Source organism: Mesoplodon bidens (assembly GCF_964165515.1).
Source record: "Mesoplodon bidens genome assembly, chromosome: 10".
NCBI lineage: Eukaryota > Metazoa > Chordata > Mammalia > Artiodactyla > Ziphiidae > Mesoplodon > Mesoplodon bidens.
Window position 1 is genome coordinate 40,810,759 of NC_138172.1, and position 19,203 is coordinate 40,829,961.

Sequence of the window (19,203 nt, forward strand, 5' to 3'; positions counted from 1 at the left end):
AGACTTTTGCATCTTCCCATACGTAGAGAAGCCCTGAAATCATTAACTTGAGATGTGTTTTTGTGACTAGCAGTAATCCTTGGATGTCCTACTGCATGTTTTTTCCTCAGCAAAAACTCCTATGTATTCTGGCTTCTCTTTGGAACAGTCCCTCAGAACTGAGAGGCTGTATCCCAGGCGTAAGTCCTCAGTAAGTCTGCTGAATAAAACATAATTCTCAACTTTTAGGTTGTGCTTTTTTTCCTTTCAGTCAGCAACTCTATACGTCCTTTGTGTCCCAGCAATTCCATTGCTGGGTGTCTGTATAGCCTGGAAAGACTCCTGCCCACAAACACCAGGAGGCATGTCCAGAAAGAAGGGTCATAGCCACCCAAACAGGAAACATGGAGCTCTCTCCCGCGTCCACCTTTCTGGGATGCGAATCCAGAATCACTGCATTACAGGTGGGGAAATTGAGGCATGGAGAGGGGAAAGAGGCTGCCCCAAACACCATGTAGCCTCTGAGGGAAGGTCAGAGGAGAGGTCTGGTGTGGCCGGGGAAGGGAGTTGGGGAGAAGAGTAAAGGGGAAGAGGGGAACTCACCTGGTCTCAGACCTGGTCAGCTGGAGGCCAGAGCCGGAAGAATTCCACTGTATCCCTTCCATCTCAGCCAACATCCATGTTCCTGGAGCTTGGGGAGGGAACTCTGGGGTGGCCCCCCTCCCGTGGTTCAGAAAGAGGCTTCTATGGGAGCAGCAAAGAAGCAGCTGCTCCTCCCTCCAGAGGGTCCTGGGCCCTCCAGGAACCCTTGGAGCATTGCTTACTTTCTCCCTAGAAAAGGCTCCAACAAGACAGGTTCGCAAATATGAAGAAGTTTGGGGATCTCTGAGGCCCATTCACAAAACCAGCACCCCTCCCGAGCTCCCAAGTCACTTGGCCAGCAGATGGCACCAAGGCCACAGGGTTGTCAGCACGGCTGTGATCCTGGGGGTCATTGGCTGCACAAAAGCCCAGCAGATTTGAAATTATGTGGGGTCTTTTTGTTTTGTTTTGTTTTGTTTGCTCGGAACCAGGTTTAATTCTTGGGGGAAGGGGGCCCTCCTGTCCCAGTGTCTGTGAGCGGAAAGAGAGCAACGGGGGATTTATTCCTCCCCTGCCTAGGACAGACACCCTCATTCAGGCCTTGATAGGGAGGGCCTCCAGGGTAAATGGTGCCTTCGAGATTTCCCAAATACACCCTCCTGATTGCATGGTGCCAGGAAGTGAGCAGTAGCACAGCCATATATGGCAGAACTTTGAGACGTTCTGGCCTTTGCAGTGAAAGCCTGGAGGCTGGGTAGCACCCCTAGTTGGGGGTGGGGTGGTGACAAACTTGATGGGTCAGGGCTGAGGTCAGCTTGTAGGAATTTCCGAGGCCAGGGCCTTCCCAGCTGAGGTCTCTGTGTCTGTGGGTAGTGTGGGCAACTTGTGTCCACACTGCTGGTTCTAGAACATTAGGTGTGTGTCCCCAGGGGACCAATATGGCCCACAGCCACTTTCTCCACACCCTCCTTGACTTGCACAGGCCACTTGGGCAAGGGGCTAAGGGTTTCTGAAATCTGTGCCCCCCCTCCTGACCACCCCATTACAGCAAGGAGGAAGCCAAGGCCCGAGAAGGGCAGAGCTTGCCCAAGGGCCCACCAGGCTTCTTTCTTCATCATTCTCCAGACCTTGTGAAAGCTTTTTGTTCCAACCATGTTTTCAAGGAGGTGTGGGAGCCGTGGGAGAAGTCAAGGGCCCCAGCTGCCTGGGGTGCTGGCTGAGCAGGTAACTGCAGAGTGGAAATGCTCACATGAACGGGATCTCTTGCCTCCTGCAAGACATGTCCCTGGAGTGTCCCCTTCCTGCTCCTCTACCCCCCAGCCACCCTCCGGAGCCTCACCCACACCCTGCTCCAACCTCAGGCCCCAGGGTCGAGTCACAGGCTGGGTGGAGAAACCTCCTGCTGGACACCTGGAATCCTGCCCTCACCCTCTGCAGCTCAGCTCCCAGCAGCCGGGGACCCAGACACAGCCCCCACGCTGAAGGCAAAGCAGCACAGTGGATGACGCTACCTTGGGCTGGAATCTCAGAACTTCCACTTACCAGCTCTGGGTCAGGCCCCAGTTCGTAACATCCCAGTGCCTGAGTCTCCTCATCTGCAAAATCAGGTCTCCCGGTCAGAGCCTGGAGGGGTAAGAGCTCTGTGCTTCCTAATGGTCTCAGCTGCATCTCTGAGCCATCACTGCCCTAAATAAAAGCCACCACACCTGAGCTTCCTCCACCCACATTAGCTTTAATCCTCTCACCTCGCTTATAAGGTAAGAATTGTTATCTCCGATTTACAGATGAGGCACACAGAATCCCAGAGAGACTGGCCAAGAACCAGTGGGGAAGTGGCAGCGGTGGGATTTGAACCCAGGTCTGTGGAACCCTGAAGCTGAGGCAGGGCTCACAGAACCGTATTCTGAAGATGCTCTGGGTCAATTATCAAGCACAAGTTATTGAAGGATTTTTATGTGGCTATAACAGAGTTTGACCTTTGGAACTCATACTCGGTAAGGTCCACCTGTCAAAAAAAAAAAAATCCCACCAGAGCCCCCAGCCCAAGTTCCCGGGCCTGATTACTGCCATCCAACCTCAAACCTTTGGACATGTCATAGAGTCTTATGGTTTGATGAGATTATAAAGGCTACATAGTCTGTCCCCACACCTTTCTATTGGACGCCTGAACCCTACATTTGTTGCAACATCATGTTGCAAGTAACAGAAAAGCCCATTCAAACTAGCTTAAATAGTAACATCCAGAGGCCCTCCACCTTCAGGCAAGGTGTGACCCAGAAGCTCAGTGATGTCATAAGGATCTGTTTTTCTCTTTCCTCTCTGCCTTCTGTGGTGCTGATCTCATCCTAAGGGGCCCACCTCACAACCTAAGATGTTTTCTCTGTCACATCTAGCCATGCTTCCTTGTTTACTTCCAGGAGGAAGGAAAGTGCCTAGTATTCCCACCAAAAGTTCTGAGATGTATTCTAAGTGGACCAGCTTAATCAATCACCAATGGTGGTGGAGAGATGGAAGGCATTGCTTGACTTAGACCAAGTTGAGTTTTCCTCTCCCGGAGCCATGCAGATCCTCAAAGGGGAACTGGGGCCTCATTGGAAGGGAGAAGGGGTAGGGCAAATGGATGCTGGAGAAGCCAGGCATCAAATGGCCCCTATAGTCTCCTACAATTTCCCTGCCAAGTGATCTTCTAGACTCTGTTCAGTGTCTCCCAGGCCACCTCTGCCATGCTGGACTCCAGCTATTATCAAGAGACCTTTCTTGGTTTTGTTTGTTCGTTTTGTTTTGTTTTGAGAACTTTCTTGTTGACATGCCTCCCCCTGGGAAGAACAATCTGGTCCTCTTGTTCGTGGCAGCCTTTTGGAGACAGAGCAGGGAATCAAGGTCTCCTTGTCAGTCCTCTCCTCCAGGGAAAGCTTCCCAGTTTCCCACCATTCTACACAGGACTCAGCTGTGTAACTTGGACACACTTCCTAACTTTTCCAGGCCTCATTTTCCTCATCTATCAATGCTGGGGACAACCTGAGCTTCTCAAACTGATGGGGAGCCATGTGATGGGGGTCTACAAAGTCCCTGAAAAACTACTTTACACATCTAAAGCCTTGATTTTACTGGAGGCTTTTTTTCCTCCAATGGAAATCTAAAACATTTTGATGTTAAAACAGTGTGTACAACTCAACAATATAAAGACAAATAACCCAATTAAAAATTGTACAAAGGACTTGAATAGACATTTCTCCAAAGAAGATATACAAATGGACACTAAGCACATGGAAAGATACTCAACATCACTAGCTCTTAGGGAAATACAAATCAAAACCACAATGAAATATCACTTCATACCCACTAGGATGGCTATAATAAAAAAGAAAGGGCTTCCCTGGTGGCGCAGTGGTTGAGAGTCCGCCTGCCGATGCAGGGGACACGGGTTCGAACCCCGGTCCTGGAAGATCCCACATGCCGCAGAGCGGCTGGGCCCGTGAGCCATGGCCGCTGAGCCTGTGTGTCCAGAGCCTGTGCTCCGCAACGGGAGAGGCCACAACAGTGAGAGGCCCGCGTACCGCAAAAAAAAAAAAAAAAAAAAAAAAAAGAGAGACAATAAAAATCATTAAGATGTGGAATACCATAGGTTGCTGGTGGGAATATAAAATGGTACAGGCTCTTTGGAAAATACTTTGGCAATTCCTCACAAAATTTAAAACACAGAGTTACCATATGACCCAGAGATTCCATTCCTAGGTATAAGCCCAAGGTAACTGAAAATATATGTCCACATAAAAACTTGTATGTGAATATTCATAGTGGTATGATTCATAATAGCAAAAATGTGAAAACAAACCAAATGACTATCAACTGATGAATGGATAAACAAATGTGATATATCCATATGATGAAATCTTATTCAGTCATAAAAAGGAATTAATCCACAACATGGATGAACATGAAAACATCATGCTAAGTGAACAAAGCCAGACACCAAAGACCACATATTGTATGATTCCATTTATATGAATATCCAGAATAGCAGACCCATAAAGACAGAAAGTAGATTATTGGTTGCCAGGGGCAAATGGGAGGGGAAAATGGGGAGTGACTGCTAATTGGCACAAGGTTTATTTTTGCGATGATGAAAATGTTGCGAATTGTACACTTTGAAAGGGTAAATTTTATATGTGAATTTTATCTCAATAAGAGTTCCATTGAACTTAAAAAAATAGTTGCAGATGTGGAATAAAATGTAGACTCCATGTGGGTATTTAAAAAATATTTTTGTGGGCTTCCCTGGTGGCGCAGTGATTGAGAGTCCACCTGCCGATGCAGGGGATACGGGTTCGTGCCCCAGTCCGGGAAGATCCCACATGCCGCGAAGCGGCTGGGCCCGTGAGCCACGGCTGCTGGGCCTGTGCGTCCGGAGCCTGTGCTCCGCAACAGGAGAGGCCACAACAGTGAGAGGCCCGCGTGCTGCAAAATATATATATATATATATATATTTTTTTTGCTGTTTTTGTAAAACAAAGTTGTTTATTGTAATTTTTTTTCAAATAATAAAGAAAAGTTGAAAGAAGGAATCAAAATCCTTTGCCAGCTCCATACAGAGAAAAACTGTATGGATATTTATTATTCATTAATATTTTAGTGAACATCTTTTCAGACACCTTGCTAGTGATACTGTTATGGGTATTGATCAGTGTATAATTTTCTGTACAAGGAATCCAACCTTACACTGCAGGCTGCATTGGTGAGTTTTCTTTGGTCTGTGCAAGCCCCCTCTCTGCTTTTTTTTTTTCTTCCAATCTCATTTCCTGCCCTCTCAACCATCATTCATTCTTACCTGCGCCTTGTGGGTGTTATGTTTATCAATTTGAGGGATGTATTCTGATGTATTCTCCATACATATATATGGAGAGAGAGAGAGAGGGAGGGAGAGTTGTTACACATCTCATTCTGTTTCTTTCCTTTGTTATCAAGCACCATGTGTTTAAGATTGATCCATCTGGTTGCTCTGTCACAGGACTTCTCAACCTCAGCACTCGTGACATTTGGGGCTGGACCATTCTTCCTTGTTGGGGCTGTCCTGTGCATTGTAGGGTGATTATCAGCATCCAGTGGCCTTTATCCACTAGATGTCAGTTGCGCCCTCTCCCCAGTTGTGACAATCAAAACTGTCTCCAGACATTGACAATTGTCCTGGGGGGTCAAGGGGCAAAGTCACCCCAGTGGAGAACCACTGCTTAACTGCTGCATAGAATTCCTTATTCACACTTCCTGTGATGGACACAAGACCAGCTGCAGCAGAACCCTCATTCTTCAGCTAAGAACCTGTGATGAACATAATGATCCACCAATAACTGGACCTGTATTCCAATATGTAGTAGCAGTATTCCATAGGTGGACATATCACAACTGCTCTAACAATCTGCTCTTGAAGCACATTTATTTATTTATTTATTTTTATTTTTTGCTGGGTTGGGTTTTCGTTGCTGCGTGCGGGCTTTCTCTAGTTGCAGAGAGCAGGGGCTACTCTTTGTTGCAGTGCGCAGGCTTCTCACTGCGGTGGCTTCTCTTGTTGCAGAGCATGGGCTCTAGGCGTGTGGGCTTCAGTAGTTGTGGCTTGTGGGCTCTAGAGCGCAGGTTCAGTAGTTGTGGCGCATAGGCTTAGTTGCTCCGCAGCATGTGGAATCTTCCCGGACCAGGGCTCAACCCGTGTCCCCTGCACTGGCAGGCAGATTCTTAACCACTCCACCACCAGGGAAATCCCTTGAAGCACGTTTAGATTTTTTCTAATTTTTCACCATTATATGCCATGGCTGCATGGATTTTATGATGAGACTTGGGCCCTTGAAGACCTGTTGGGCCTGTGAGGACTGTTCTGTGCTCTGCCTTCTTTCCTCACTTCTGGCTCTGACCTTCTCAGCTCTACCCTTAGCTTTTGGGGGAAGTCATGATCTGCTCTGTGCCTTGGTTTCCCCACTGGGGGGCTTCAGTGGAAACACCCGGTAGTTGCTCTCCTCCTCCCCAGTTTCTGAGTCTCCTGCAGAACAGGAGCCCCGCAGCCAAGGAAGGGCTGGGAAGTTAACATGCAGACCCCAGTAACTGAGGGAGTCAAGGAAAATGGGAGCCCTCGGAGGAAGGGGAGGCCCTTGCTCTTCCTCTTGTGAGCTGCTGCCTGGGGTTGGCCATGTCAGCAGCCAGGAATCCCTGCCCTGTTCCTGTTGGGGACAGCCTCCCTGCTTTGCCAGCAGGGAAAGGCCTGGGGGAAATGGACAGCGAGGCTTTCCCTGGAGAAGTTGCTGACATCACATCCATGAGGGGCTGTGAACCATCCATTGTCAGATCTTGTGATTTCCTCCTCTGGAAACCGGGCCGATCGAGCCCTTCTAAACGCAAGTCGTCGGGAGGTGAAAGGCTTGTGGAGTGTGAGGCGTGGTTGGACCTTGATGACTGCTAGTCATTTGGCAGGAGGGGAGGGGAGGAGAGACTGGTGGTCGAGGCTAAGGGGCGTCCTGGGGCTGAGAGGGAGCTCAGACTTCTCAGGACACTGGCTCTGCTCTGGCCCTGAGCTCTGGGAACCCTCCTCCACATCCCACATTTGGAAAAACTGAAGCCAGAGGTGCAGCCTCCTAGCAAGTGAGTGGAATAGCCAGAGTGGAAGTGAGTGGCAGAGTTCAGGCCTTCCCAAGCCCTCTGGGCTCCGAGGGGAAGGGCCTCACTGGGGACCACCTCCAGCCCCATCACCAACGTCACTGCTGGTGCCTCACACTCATCCCCACCTGGAGAGAGGGGCCACAGGCAGGACAGGAAAGGGGGCCAATCAAGGAGGGTGATCGCGTCTGCATCACTTCTGCAGGTCCGCCGGGTGAGGCGTTCTGCTGGGTCCCCTGGAGCGGACACTCCAGGAACTGAGAGCTCCCAACTGCCACCTGCAGTCAGGGACCTGTACGAGAAAGCCAAGTGCGACATCATCACCAACATACTGAGGAATTTCTAGGGCTGCGGAAGGGAAGGGATGCCCTGCAACCCCACCACAACCTCTTATTCCCACCCATTCTCTTCCTCTGCTGCCCGAAGCACTCCCTTTCCTGCAGTCTGAGCCCACCCATACTCTGCATTCGCATACCTGCTTCCCTCTGTCTGGAATTCCTGCCCATCCTGTGTCTGTAAAGCCTGCTCATCTTTAAAGGCACAGCTCCAAAGTCACCTCCTCCAGGAAGCCTCTCTGCTCTTCCCTGGGCAGCATAAGTGTCCTTCCCTCATCTGTGCATTCATGATCCTCAAACCATCACCTGGCATTACCTGCTGTGTCCCAGGCTACGTAGCACTGTATTTACTCACAGCTGAGCCCTCCTCAGCCAGCTGCAGGTGGCTCAGCAAAGTGCTCCTGAATCCTGGGAGGGCAGTGCCTTCTGTGCAGGACCCTGAGTGCCCCTGTTCCCTGCCCAGTCACTGTGACAACTAAATGTCCCTTCATATATCCAGGTACCTCCAAGAGGGGGTCAGTCCACTCTCTGGTGAGAGCCACAGGAGAGAAACTCAATAAAACGCTTCTCAAATAAATGATTACATGAATGTGAATGAATAAGGTGTTAGAGCTGGGCTAGCTGGACTTGGGGTGAGGAGACAAATGAGACAGGTCCTGGGGGTGATTCCACTGTGCATCATGGGAACACAGACTCCCTAAGGTCAGGGCAGGGACAATGAAAAGAAACACGGGTTGGGGGGGCATCCGAGGGCTGCCCTGGAAGCTCAAGAAGGCAGAGTAATCTGCCCCCAGCCTCCTCAACCACCTTTCATTCTTTTATGCTTCCTTCTTTATCTAAGCTCCAGCCAGAACCTCTCCCTGAACCCCAGACTTGCATTTCAGATTGCCTCCTGGACGCCTCCCCATGGATGTCCAAGGTGTGCCACACACTCAGTATCTTCCCTCCAAACCACCCTTCCTACAGCCCAACCCAGACCAGCTGATGGCAGCCTCCATCCAAGCACCTGAGCAACTGGCTCTCTGCTGTCTTTCACAGCCACATCTGGTCCACCAGCAAACCTTGGCCTTGGTTCCTGATGCATCCAGCCCTGAGAACAGGGCCTGACACACTGTAGTTGCTCAGTAAATACTTGTTGAATGGATGAATGCCCTTTTCTGCTCACTAGTAGGCTCCTTTTTCGAGAGTCTTTGCTACAGAAATATCTGTGGGAAACTCTCATTTGAGGGGCCATAGTGCAGAGCCCCTGGGGAAATGGGTTTTTTAGTAATTATCCCAGGAAAGCCAAGGACTCCTCTCCATCAATGATAATAATAACCATGATTTATAATGCCACTTCCCATACAGTGAATGGGAATACACTTCTCAGGTCTCAGAACTGCGTTGCAAGCTCCATGCATCACCTGCAACTTTTAGTGAGAAAACTAAGCCTCAAGGAAATTGGTTAACTTGCCCATAGTCCACACTCCAACTCCCTTGCCACCTACATCTCAGGTAGCCCCACTGGTGGGCAAGAGGGGGTGGGGGATGCTGCAGGGAGCGACCCTGGGGTGGGAAATGGGCAGGTTTGGGCTGAGCAGGATAAACTAGACCCCAGACCCTCTCCCCATGGTGGGACAATGATGTTCAGCTGGAGAAGGCCACTTCTAGCTCGTGCAGAGAGCAGAAGGCGCCAGCACCGCAGGCACACCACCACACATCACTCCCTTGCCTGACCCCCACCCCGAAAGAGTACTTCCAGGTCTCATCCAGGTCTTCTGGGGGGTCCTGGACACTAATGGGCTGAGCAACTTCTCCCAGGAAGCTCAAGGCTCATCTATGGTGGTCAATGCCACATTACACAAGGCCCATCATGCTGTACCCCGCAAGAGAGGCAGGCCTATAGGATCAGCCACAAGGCTCTGCTGGGGCCACTCTGCTGTATTCTCATAGCCCAGACACTATCAGGCCCTGAGATAGTATCAAGGCTCCAAATACAGCTCAGTCTCTTGGCCTTGGCAGCTTCTGAAAGTCTTCAGGCCCACAGAAGCAAGACTGAGAAGGAAAAATTCACTGGGGGTTGGGGGTGGGAACACAATGGGTGAATAGACCTCTAGGGCAACATCTAAATGGCTGTAGGAATCAAATTTCATTCCTCATACATACAGGTACAATGTGAGTTTTATTTTTAAAAGAAAAAATGACTTCAGAGTCATTTTATGGCCCATTTTACAACCAGCTTATTCTCATTTAACCTGTCAGCTAACACACTTCAGTCACTATTGACTCACCCCATGTTTTTTTTCTGTCTAATTCTCCATTGGGTGGTTAGACCTCCATTTATTTAAGTCACTCCTGCTGTCGAAGTTGTTTCCATTTTGTTTTGCTTTGAAATTGTTGTAAACAATGCTGAGATGAAAATAAGTTCCTAGAATGGAAATGGCATCAAAGTGTATGACCATATTAAGAATTTAGGGGCTTCCCTGGTGGTGCAGTGGTTAAGAATCTGCCTGTCAATGCAGGGGACACGGGTTCAAGCCCTGGTCCAGGAAGATCCCACATGCCGTGAAGCAACTAAGCCCATGTGCCACAACTACTGAGTCTGCGCTCTAGAGCCTGCGAGCCACAACTACTGAGCCCGTGTGCCACAACTACTGAAGCCCGTGAGCCTAGAGCCTAGAGCCTAGAAGCCTCCTACTTCCCCAACAGCTCCGCAACAGGAGAAGCCACCGCAATGAGAAGCCCATGCACTGCAACGAAGAGTAGCCCCCACTCACCACAACTAGAGAAAGCCCGTGTGCAGCAACGAAGACCCAAGTCAGCCAAAAATAAATTAATAAATTTTAAAAAAAGAATTTAACATATTGCTAAATTACTATCTAGAGTTATAGACAGTAGTTTAGCAATACTGCTCTTCTGGCAGTTTTATTTATGCTGCTGGGAAACAGGGAATTGCCTGAGTACCCAATAGGGGAATGGTTAAGTAATTTGTATTATATTCACTGGATTGAATATTGTACAGGTTTTAAGATAAATTTGAAGACAATGTTATATCAAAGAAAATGCTTGTGTTAGACTGCAGAAAGCCTGATTAAAGAAAACAGGGACAGAAGGCAAAAAGAGCTCAAGTTACATGAAAGGGGATAGCCATAGATACAGGAGTGACAGGATTTAAGAGCTTATGACTACTTACACCCACAGAGAATATGAAAACCTGGAGGAAACGAATGCTTTCGTAGCTAAACATGATTTATCAACATTGACTCAGGACCTGAAGGGGAATATGTGAAAAGGCCAATTTTCTCACAAGAGTCTGGAGAGGTGATTAGAGCTCCAGGACCAGACAGTCCACAGCTGAGATTTATCTAGTCTTTAGAGTGGGGCTTCTCAATGTACATAACAGTCATCTGAGGAGTGTCATTAAACTATAGACTCCAGACCAGTAGGCCTGGGGTGGGCCCCAGGAATCTGTTTTTGTAACTATCTTCCAGGTGATGCTGACACTGCTGATCCATGAACCACACTTGGAGTAGGGAGGCTTTAAAGGACATATAATTCCAAAGTTATTTAAACTTTGTTAATAGTTTATATAAAATACACATAAAATTATATATCTATGTATAAATTATTTAATTCAAAATCAAGGAAAAAGATGGAAAGCTCCTCAATTCATTTTCTTTCTCTCAGAATACACTTAATAGTAGAACCTAAAGATAGTATAGGGGGTGTGGCCAAGATGGTAGCTTAGGAAGAACCTGAGCTCACCTCCTCCCACAGGCGCAACCAAAACTACAACCATTTATAGAACAGCTATCTATGAGAATGTCCTGAAGACCAGCAGAAAATGTTTTCCACAACTAAAGATACAAAGAAGGAACCACAATGAGATGGGGAGGAGGGGTGGAGATGTGATATAAGTCAAGACCCACACCCTCGGATAGGCAACAAACAGGAGGATAATCACCACTGCAAAGTTACTCCCCAAGAAGCAAGGGGTCTAAGCCCCACATCAGGCTCCTGAGCCTAGGGGTCCTGCATCAGAAAGGTGAGCCCCCAAAACATCTGGCTTCGAAGGCCAGCAGGGCTTGCATTCAGAAGAGCTGGGGGGCTGTAGGAAACAGACTCTGTTCTTAAAGGGCATGTGCAAAATCTCACATGATCCAGTGTAGAGGCAGTAATTTGAAAGGAGCCTGAGTCAGACCTACTTGCTACTTGCTCATCTTTTTTTTTTTTTTGGCCATGCCACGCAGCTTGCGGGGATCTTACTTCCCCAACAAGGGATCGAACCCAGGCCCTCGGCAGTGAAAGCATGGAATCCTAACCACTGGACCACCAGGGAATTCCCACTTGCTTATCTTAGAAAGTCTCCTGGAGAGGCAGGAGGCAATTGGGACTCCCCCTGGGGACATAGATGCTGGCTGGAACCATTTTTGGGAGCTCATTTTTGGGAGCTCATTTGGGAGCTCAACAAGCTCATACCATGAGAACACTGGTGCTGGCAAGTACCATTTTGGAGTCCTCCCTCTAGTTTACTAGTGCCAGGGCTAACCTGCCCACCAGTAGGCTGGGACCAGCCCCAGGTTCCCCTGGGCTACGCAGCCAGCCACACCAGGACCTGGCCTTGTCCACCAAAGATTGGTAGCCACCACACAAGGCAAGGTCTGGCAGCCAGTGGGGGTAGGGGCCAGCCTGACCTACCAGCATGCTCACAGTAATCAGGTCAACCACAACAGAACAGCCCACATAGGGGGCATCCCTAGAGTATACAGCTCTGGTGACCAAAGGGAAGTGTGTTGCTGGGCCCCTTAGGATGTCTCCTACACAAGGCCACTTCTTCAAGATCAAAAACAAAACCAACCTACCTAATACACAGAAATAAATACGAAGAATTAGGCAGAATGAGGAGACAGAGGAATATATTCCAAATGAAGGAAAAAGACAAAACACCAGAAGAAAAACACAGTGAAGAAGAGTTCAAGGTAATGATCATAAAGATGCAGAATGTACTCGGGAGAAGAATGGATGAACACAGTGAGAAGTTTAGTAAAGAGTTAGAAAATATGGAGAAGAACCAAACAGAGCTGAAGAATATAATAACTGAAATAAAAAATACACTAGAAGGAGTCAACAGTAAATTAGATGTTACAGAGGAATGAATCAGTTAACTGGAAGACAGAGTAGTGGAAATCACCCAAGCTAAACAGAAAAAAGGAAAAAAGATTTAAAAAAATGAGGATAGTTTAAGAGACTTCTGGGACAACATCAAGCATACCAACATTTGCATTATAGGGGTCCTGGAAGGAGAAAAGAGAAAGGGGCAGAGAACTTATTTGAAGAAATAATAGCTGAAAACTTCCCTAATCTGGGGGGAAAAAAAGACATCCAAGTCAAGGAAGCACAGAGAGTCCCAAACAAGATGAACCGAAAGAGGTCCACACCAAGCACATTATAATTAAAATTGCAAAAATTGAAGACAGAGAATCTGAAAAGCAGCAAGGGAAAAGCAACTAGTTACGTACAAGGGAACTCCCATAAGACTATGAGCTGACATTTCAGCAGAAACTTTGCAGGCCAGAGGTAGTGGCATGATATATTCAAAGCAATGAAAGGAAAAAAACCTACAACCACTCTACTCAACAAGGCTATCATTCACATTTGAGAGATACAGAGTTTTACAGAGAAGCAAAAGCCAAAAGAATTCAGCACCACTAAACAGGCTTTACAAGAAATGTTAAAAGGACTTTGCTAAATGGAAAAGACCACAGCTATAAATATGAAAATTAGGAAAGGAAAAATCTTATTGGTAAAGGCAAACATACAGTAAAGGTAGTAGATCAACCACTCATAAAGCTAGTAGGAAGCTTGAAAGACAAAAGTAGTAAAATCATCTATATGTGCAATGAACAGTTAAGGGATACACAAAAATATGTAAAATATGATGTCAAAAACATTAATGTGTGGGGTGGGTAGTAAAAATTGCATTTTTAGGTTGTTAGAATGCATTTGAACTTAAAGAGATCATCAATTTAAAATAGCTATATATATATAAAATAACCACATATACATATAAAATAACCACATATACATATAAAATAACCACATATAAAATAACCATATATATGTTGTTACATATGAACCTCATGGTAACCACAAACCAAAATTTATAATAAATACACACATACAAAAAGAGAAAGGAATCCAAACGTAACACTAAAGACAGTCATCTAATCACAAGGGAAGACAGCAAAAGAAGAAGAAAAGAAACAAAAAGAACTACAAAAGCAACCAGAAAACAGTGAACAAATTGCAGTTAAGTACATGCCTATCAATAATTACTTTAGGGCTTCCCTGGTGGCGCAGTGGTTGAGAGTCTGCCTGCCGATGCAGGGGACGCGGGTTCGTGCCCCGGTCTGGGAAGATCCCACATGCCGCGGAGCGGCTGGGCCCATAAGCCATGGCCATTGAGCCTGTGTGTCTGGAGCCTGTGCCCCGCAACGGGAGAGGCCACAACAGTGAGAGGCCCACATACCGCAAAAAAAAAAAAAAATTACTTTATATGGCATGTACGGCCTTCAATAAATAAATGCAAATGATGTAATTGAAAAAAAATTACTATAAATGTAAATGGACTAAATGCTCCAATCAAAAGACAAACAGTGGCTGAATGGATACAAAGACAAGACCCATATATATGCTGCCTACAAGGGACTCATTTCAGATTTAAAGACACACATAGACTGAAATTTAGAGGACAGAAAAAGGTATTTTATGTAAATGGAAATCAAAAGAAAGCCTGGGTAGCAATACTTATATCAGACAAAATAGACTTTAAAACAAGGACTGTAACAAGAGATAAAGGACATTATATAATGATAAAGAAATTGATCCAACAAGAAGATATAACAATTAGAAATATATATGCACCCAATCAAGGAACACCTAAATACATAAAGCAAATATTAACATAAAGGGTGAAACTGACATTAATACAATAATAGTAGGGAACTTTAATACCCCATTTACATCAATGGACAGATCATCCAGATGGGAAATCAATAAGGAAATACTGCCCTTAAATGACACAATAGATCAGGTGAACTTGATAGACATATATAGACTATTCCACCAAAAGCAGCAGAATACACATGCTTTTCAAGTGCACATGGAACACTCTCCAGGACAGATCACATGCAAGGCCACAAAACAAGTCTAAATAAATTTAAGAAGATTGAAATCATATCAAGCATCTTTCCTGATCACAACAGTATGAGACTAGAAATAACTACAAGAAAAAAACTGCAAAAAACACAAAAACGTGGAGGCTAACCAATATGCTATTAAACAACCAATGCACCACTGAAGAAATCAAAGAGGAAATTTTAAAAAGTACCTGGAGACAAATGAAAATGGAAACACATGATCTACAATCTGTGGGATGCAGCAAAAGAAGTTCTAAGAAGGAAGTTTAATAGCAATACAAGCCTACTTCAGGAAACAAGAAAAATCTCAAATAAACAATCTAACCTTACACCTAAAGGAACTATAAAAGGAAGAACAAACAAAACCCAAAGTTAGTAGAAGGAAAGAACTAATAAATATCAGACCAGAAATAAATGAAATAGAGACTGAAGAAAATAGAAAAGATCAATGAAACTAAGAGCTGGTTCTTTGAAAAAATAAGCAAAATTGATAAACCTTTAGCCAGACTCATCAAGAGAAGGCCTAGATAAATAAAATCAGAAATAAAAGAGGCAAAGTTGCAACTGATACCACAGAATTCCAAAGGATTATAAGAGATTACTATGAACAATTATATGCCAATAAAATGGATAACATAGAAGAAATGGATAAATTCTTAGAAATGTACACTCTCCTAAGACTGAGGAAGAAATAGAAATATAGGGACTTCCCTGGCCCTGGTGGTCCAGTGGTAAAGAATCTGCCTTACAACACAGGGGACGCGGATTCGATCCCTGGTCAGGGAACTAAGATCCCACATGCCGCAGGGCAACTAAGCACGCACACCACAACTACTTGCACCTCAACTAGAGCCTGCGTGCTGCAAACTACGGAGCCCACGCGTTCTGGAGCCTGCGCGCCACAACTAGAGAGAGAAAACCCACACGCCACAACGAGAAGCCCATGCACCACAACAAAGATCCCGCATGCCTCAACGAAGATCCTGTGTGCCACAACTAAGACCTGACACAGCCAAATAAAATAAATAAATAATAAAATAAATCTTTTAAAAAAAGAAATAGAAATATGAATAGACCAATTAATTATCAGTAGTGAAATTGAATAATAAGGATAAAAAAAACCCTCCCAACAAACAAAAGTCCAAGACCAGATGGCTTCATAGGTGAATTCTACAAAACATTAAAAAAAAAAAAATGTGGCTGCACCGTGCAGCATGCAGGATCTTAGTTCCCCAACCAGGGGTCAAACCTGGGCCCCAGCAGTGAAAGCGCCAAGTCCTAACCACTGGACCACCAGGGAATTCCCTACAGAATATTTAAAGAAGAGTTAACACCTATTCTTCTCAAACTATTCCAAAAAATTAAAGAATGCTTCTGAACTCATTCTAAAAAGCCTGATGCCAAAACCAAACAAAGACATCACAAAAAAAGAAAATTACAGGCCAATATCACTGATGAACATTGATGCGAAAATCCTCAACAAAATATTAGCAAACAGAATCCGACAATAAAATATCATACATCATGATCAAGTGGGACATATCCCAGGGATTCAAAGATGATTCAATATCAACAAATCAATCAATATGATACACAACATTAATGAACTGAAGAAAAAATCATATGATCATCTCAATAGATGCAGAAAAAGCTTTTGACAAGTTCAACATCCATTTATGATTAAAAAAACTCAGGGGTTTGAGATTAGCAGATGCAAACTAATATATAGGGTAGATAAACAACAAGATCCTAATGTATAGCACAGGGAATTGTAATTAATATCCTGTGATAAACCATAATGGAAAAGAATATATATGTGTATAACTGAATTGCTTTGCTGTACAGCATAAATTAACACAACACTGTAAATCAACTGTACTTCAATAAAATTAAAAAGAAAAAAAGAAAAAACCTCTCAACAAAGTGGGTATAGAGGGAATATACCTCAACATAATAAAGACTGTATATGACAAACCTACAGACAACATCATATTCAATGTTGAAAGTCTGAAAACATTTCCTCCAAGATCAGGAACAAGACAAGGATGCCCACTCTTGCCACTTTTATTCAATATAGTGCTGGAAGTCCTGTAATTCAATATAGTGCTGGAGGGAAGGAGGGAGGAAAAAGAGAGGAGAGGAAGGAGGGAGGGAAGGAAGGAAGGAAGGAAGGAAGGAAGGAATGGAGAGGGGTAGGGAAGGAAGGAATGGAGAGGGGTAGGGAAGGAAGGAGGGAGGCAGGAAAAAGAAAAGAAAAAGGAAAGAGGAAGGAAGGAAGGAAGGAAGGAAGGAAAGGAGGGAGGGAGGGAGGGAGGGAGGGAGGGAGGAAGGAAGGAAGGAAGGAAGGGAGGGAGGGAGGGAGGGAGGGAAGAAGGAAGAAAAGGAATCCAAATTGGAAAGGAAGAAGTGAAACTGTCACTGTATGCAGATGACAACATTTTCTGTACTTCATATAGAAAATCCTGAAGATGCCACCAAAAAACTATTGGAACTAATAACTGATTTCAGTAAAGTGCAGGGTACAGAATTAATATACAGTAATCTGTTGCATTTCTATACACTAACAGTGAACTATCAGAAAGAGAAGTTAAGAAAACAATCCCATTTACAATTGCATCAAAAATAATATTATATCATGCTCATGGATTAGAAGAATTAATATTGTTAAAATGAACATACCCAAGGCAATCTACAGATTCAATGCAATCCCTATCAAAATACCAAGGGCGTTTTTCACAGAACTAGAACAAATGATTCTAAAATTTGTATGGAAACACGAAGGGCCCCAAATAGCCAAAACAGTCTTGAGAAAGAAGAATAAAGCTGAAGGTATCACACATTTTGAACTATATAACAGAGCTACAGTAATCAAAACTGTATGGTACTGGCATAAAAACAGACATATAGACCAATGGAACAGAACAGAGATCCCAGAAATGAACCCACACTTATTTGGTCAATTAATCTATGACAAAAGAGGCAAGAATATACAATGGGGAAAAGACAGCTTCTTCAATAAATGGTGCTGGGAAAACTGGACAGCTACCTGCAAAACAACTGAACTAGACAACTTTCCACACCATACACAAAAATAAACTCAAAATGGATTAAATACTTAAATGGAAGACTTGAAACCATAAAACTCCTAGAAGAAAACATAGGCAGTAAGTTCTAAACTGGCAGTTCAATTCAGTGGGGAAAGGGTGGATTTTTTAATAAATGAGGCAGGCCTAACTGGTTCATCATCTGGAGGGAAAAATACAGTATCTGCTAAAAATTCTAGCTGGATTAAAGACTCACGTGTAAAAAAAATAAAATAACATCTTTCAAGAAAACCCAATGGCCAACATATGGAAACAAAGAAACCACCAGCTGAGAAATGACTGAATAAATGATGGGACATATACACCCTGGGACATGACACAGCCTTTAAAAATGGATTAGAGCTTCAGCAGAAGGTGTGGGGAAAAGAAGGCTCCAAAAATTATGTACAATGGAATCCATCTTCTGTAAAACAGAAACTCCCAAATATGGACCTGCAGATACATACAGATGCTTTATATTGGTGTAGCGAAAATAGAGAAGAAAATACCCCAGGGTATTAACGTGGGTTATTGTGGGGAAGCTACTGATACAAGAGGTAGGAGAATGAAGGGTGGAGTCAGCAAAAAAGGAAAAGAAAAAAGTGGGAGCTGCACTTTAGCAAGAATGACTATGAGGAACACTTCTGCATTTATATGAAATAGGAGGGGTATGTATGAGGTGAGCATATGCATAAAGGAATTAAACATTCCAAAACTGTGATAATCTTGAAGCCCATGTAACATTGAGGAAAGTCTGTCAAAAGACAAAAGCAGGATTCTGAAGTTAACCCACATGGAGGACACACCTGACTCCAGCAAAGGAGCTGCTAAGCTGGGGTTGTCCCCACGTGATGGAGACCACAATGCCCTTGGAGTCCACAGGTCGCCTTACCATCTCGGCCTGAACTGCACCCCAGGATCTGGAGCCCCAGAGGAGACAGCAGACCTTGGGGACTCAGAAGCCACAGTGGAAAATCAGTGTCCGACTTTTTTTTTTTTTTAACAGCTTTATTGAACTATAATTGACATACAATAACTTGCACATATTCAAAGTATACATTTTGGTAAGTCTGACATAGTATACATCTGTGAAACCATCACCACAGACAGTGCACATATCCACCATCCCCCAAAGTTTCCTCACACTCCTTTATATCCCCTGACCCCTCCCCAATACCCTCCTCACCAATCCTGCTGTCCTCAGGCAACCTGTGATCTACTTTCTGCTGCTACAGATTAGTTTGCATTTTCCAGAGTTTTATATAAATGGAATCTGCTACAGAATGGAGGTTTTTGTTCCCTCAAAATTCACATGTTGAAATCCTAACCTCTAAAGTAAGGAGGGGAGGGCGTTTGGGAGGTGATTAGGTCATAAGGGCACAGCCCTCACGAATGGGATCAGTGTCC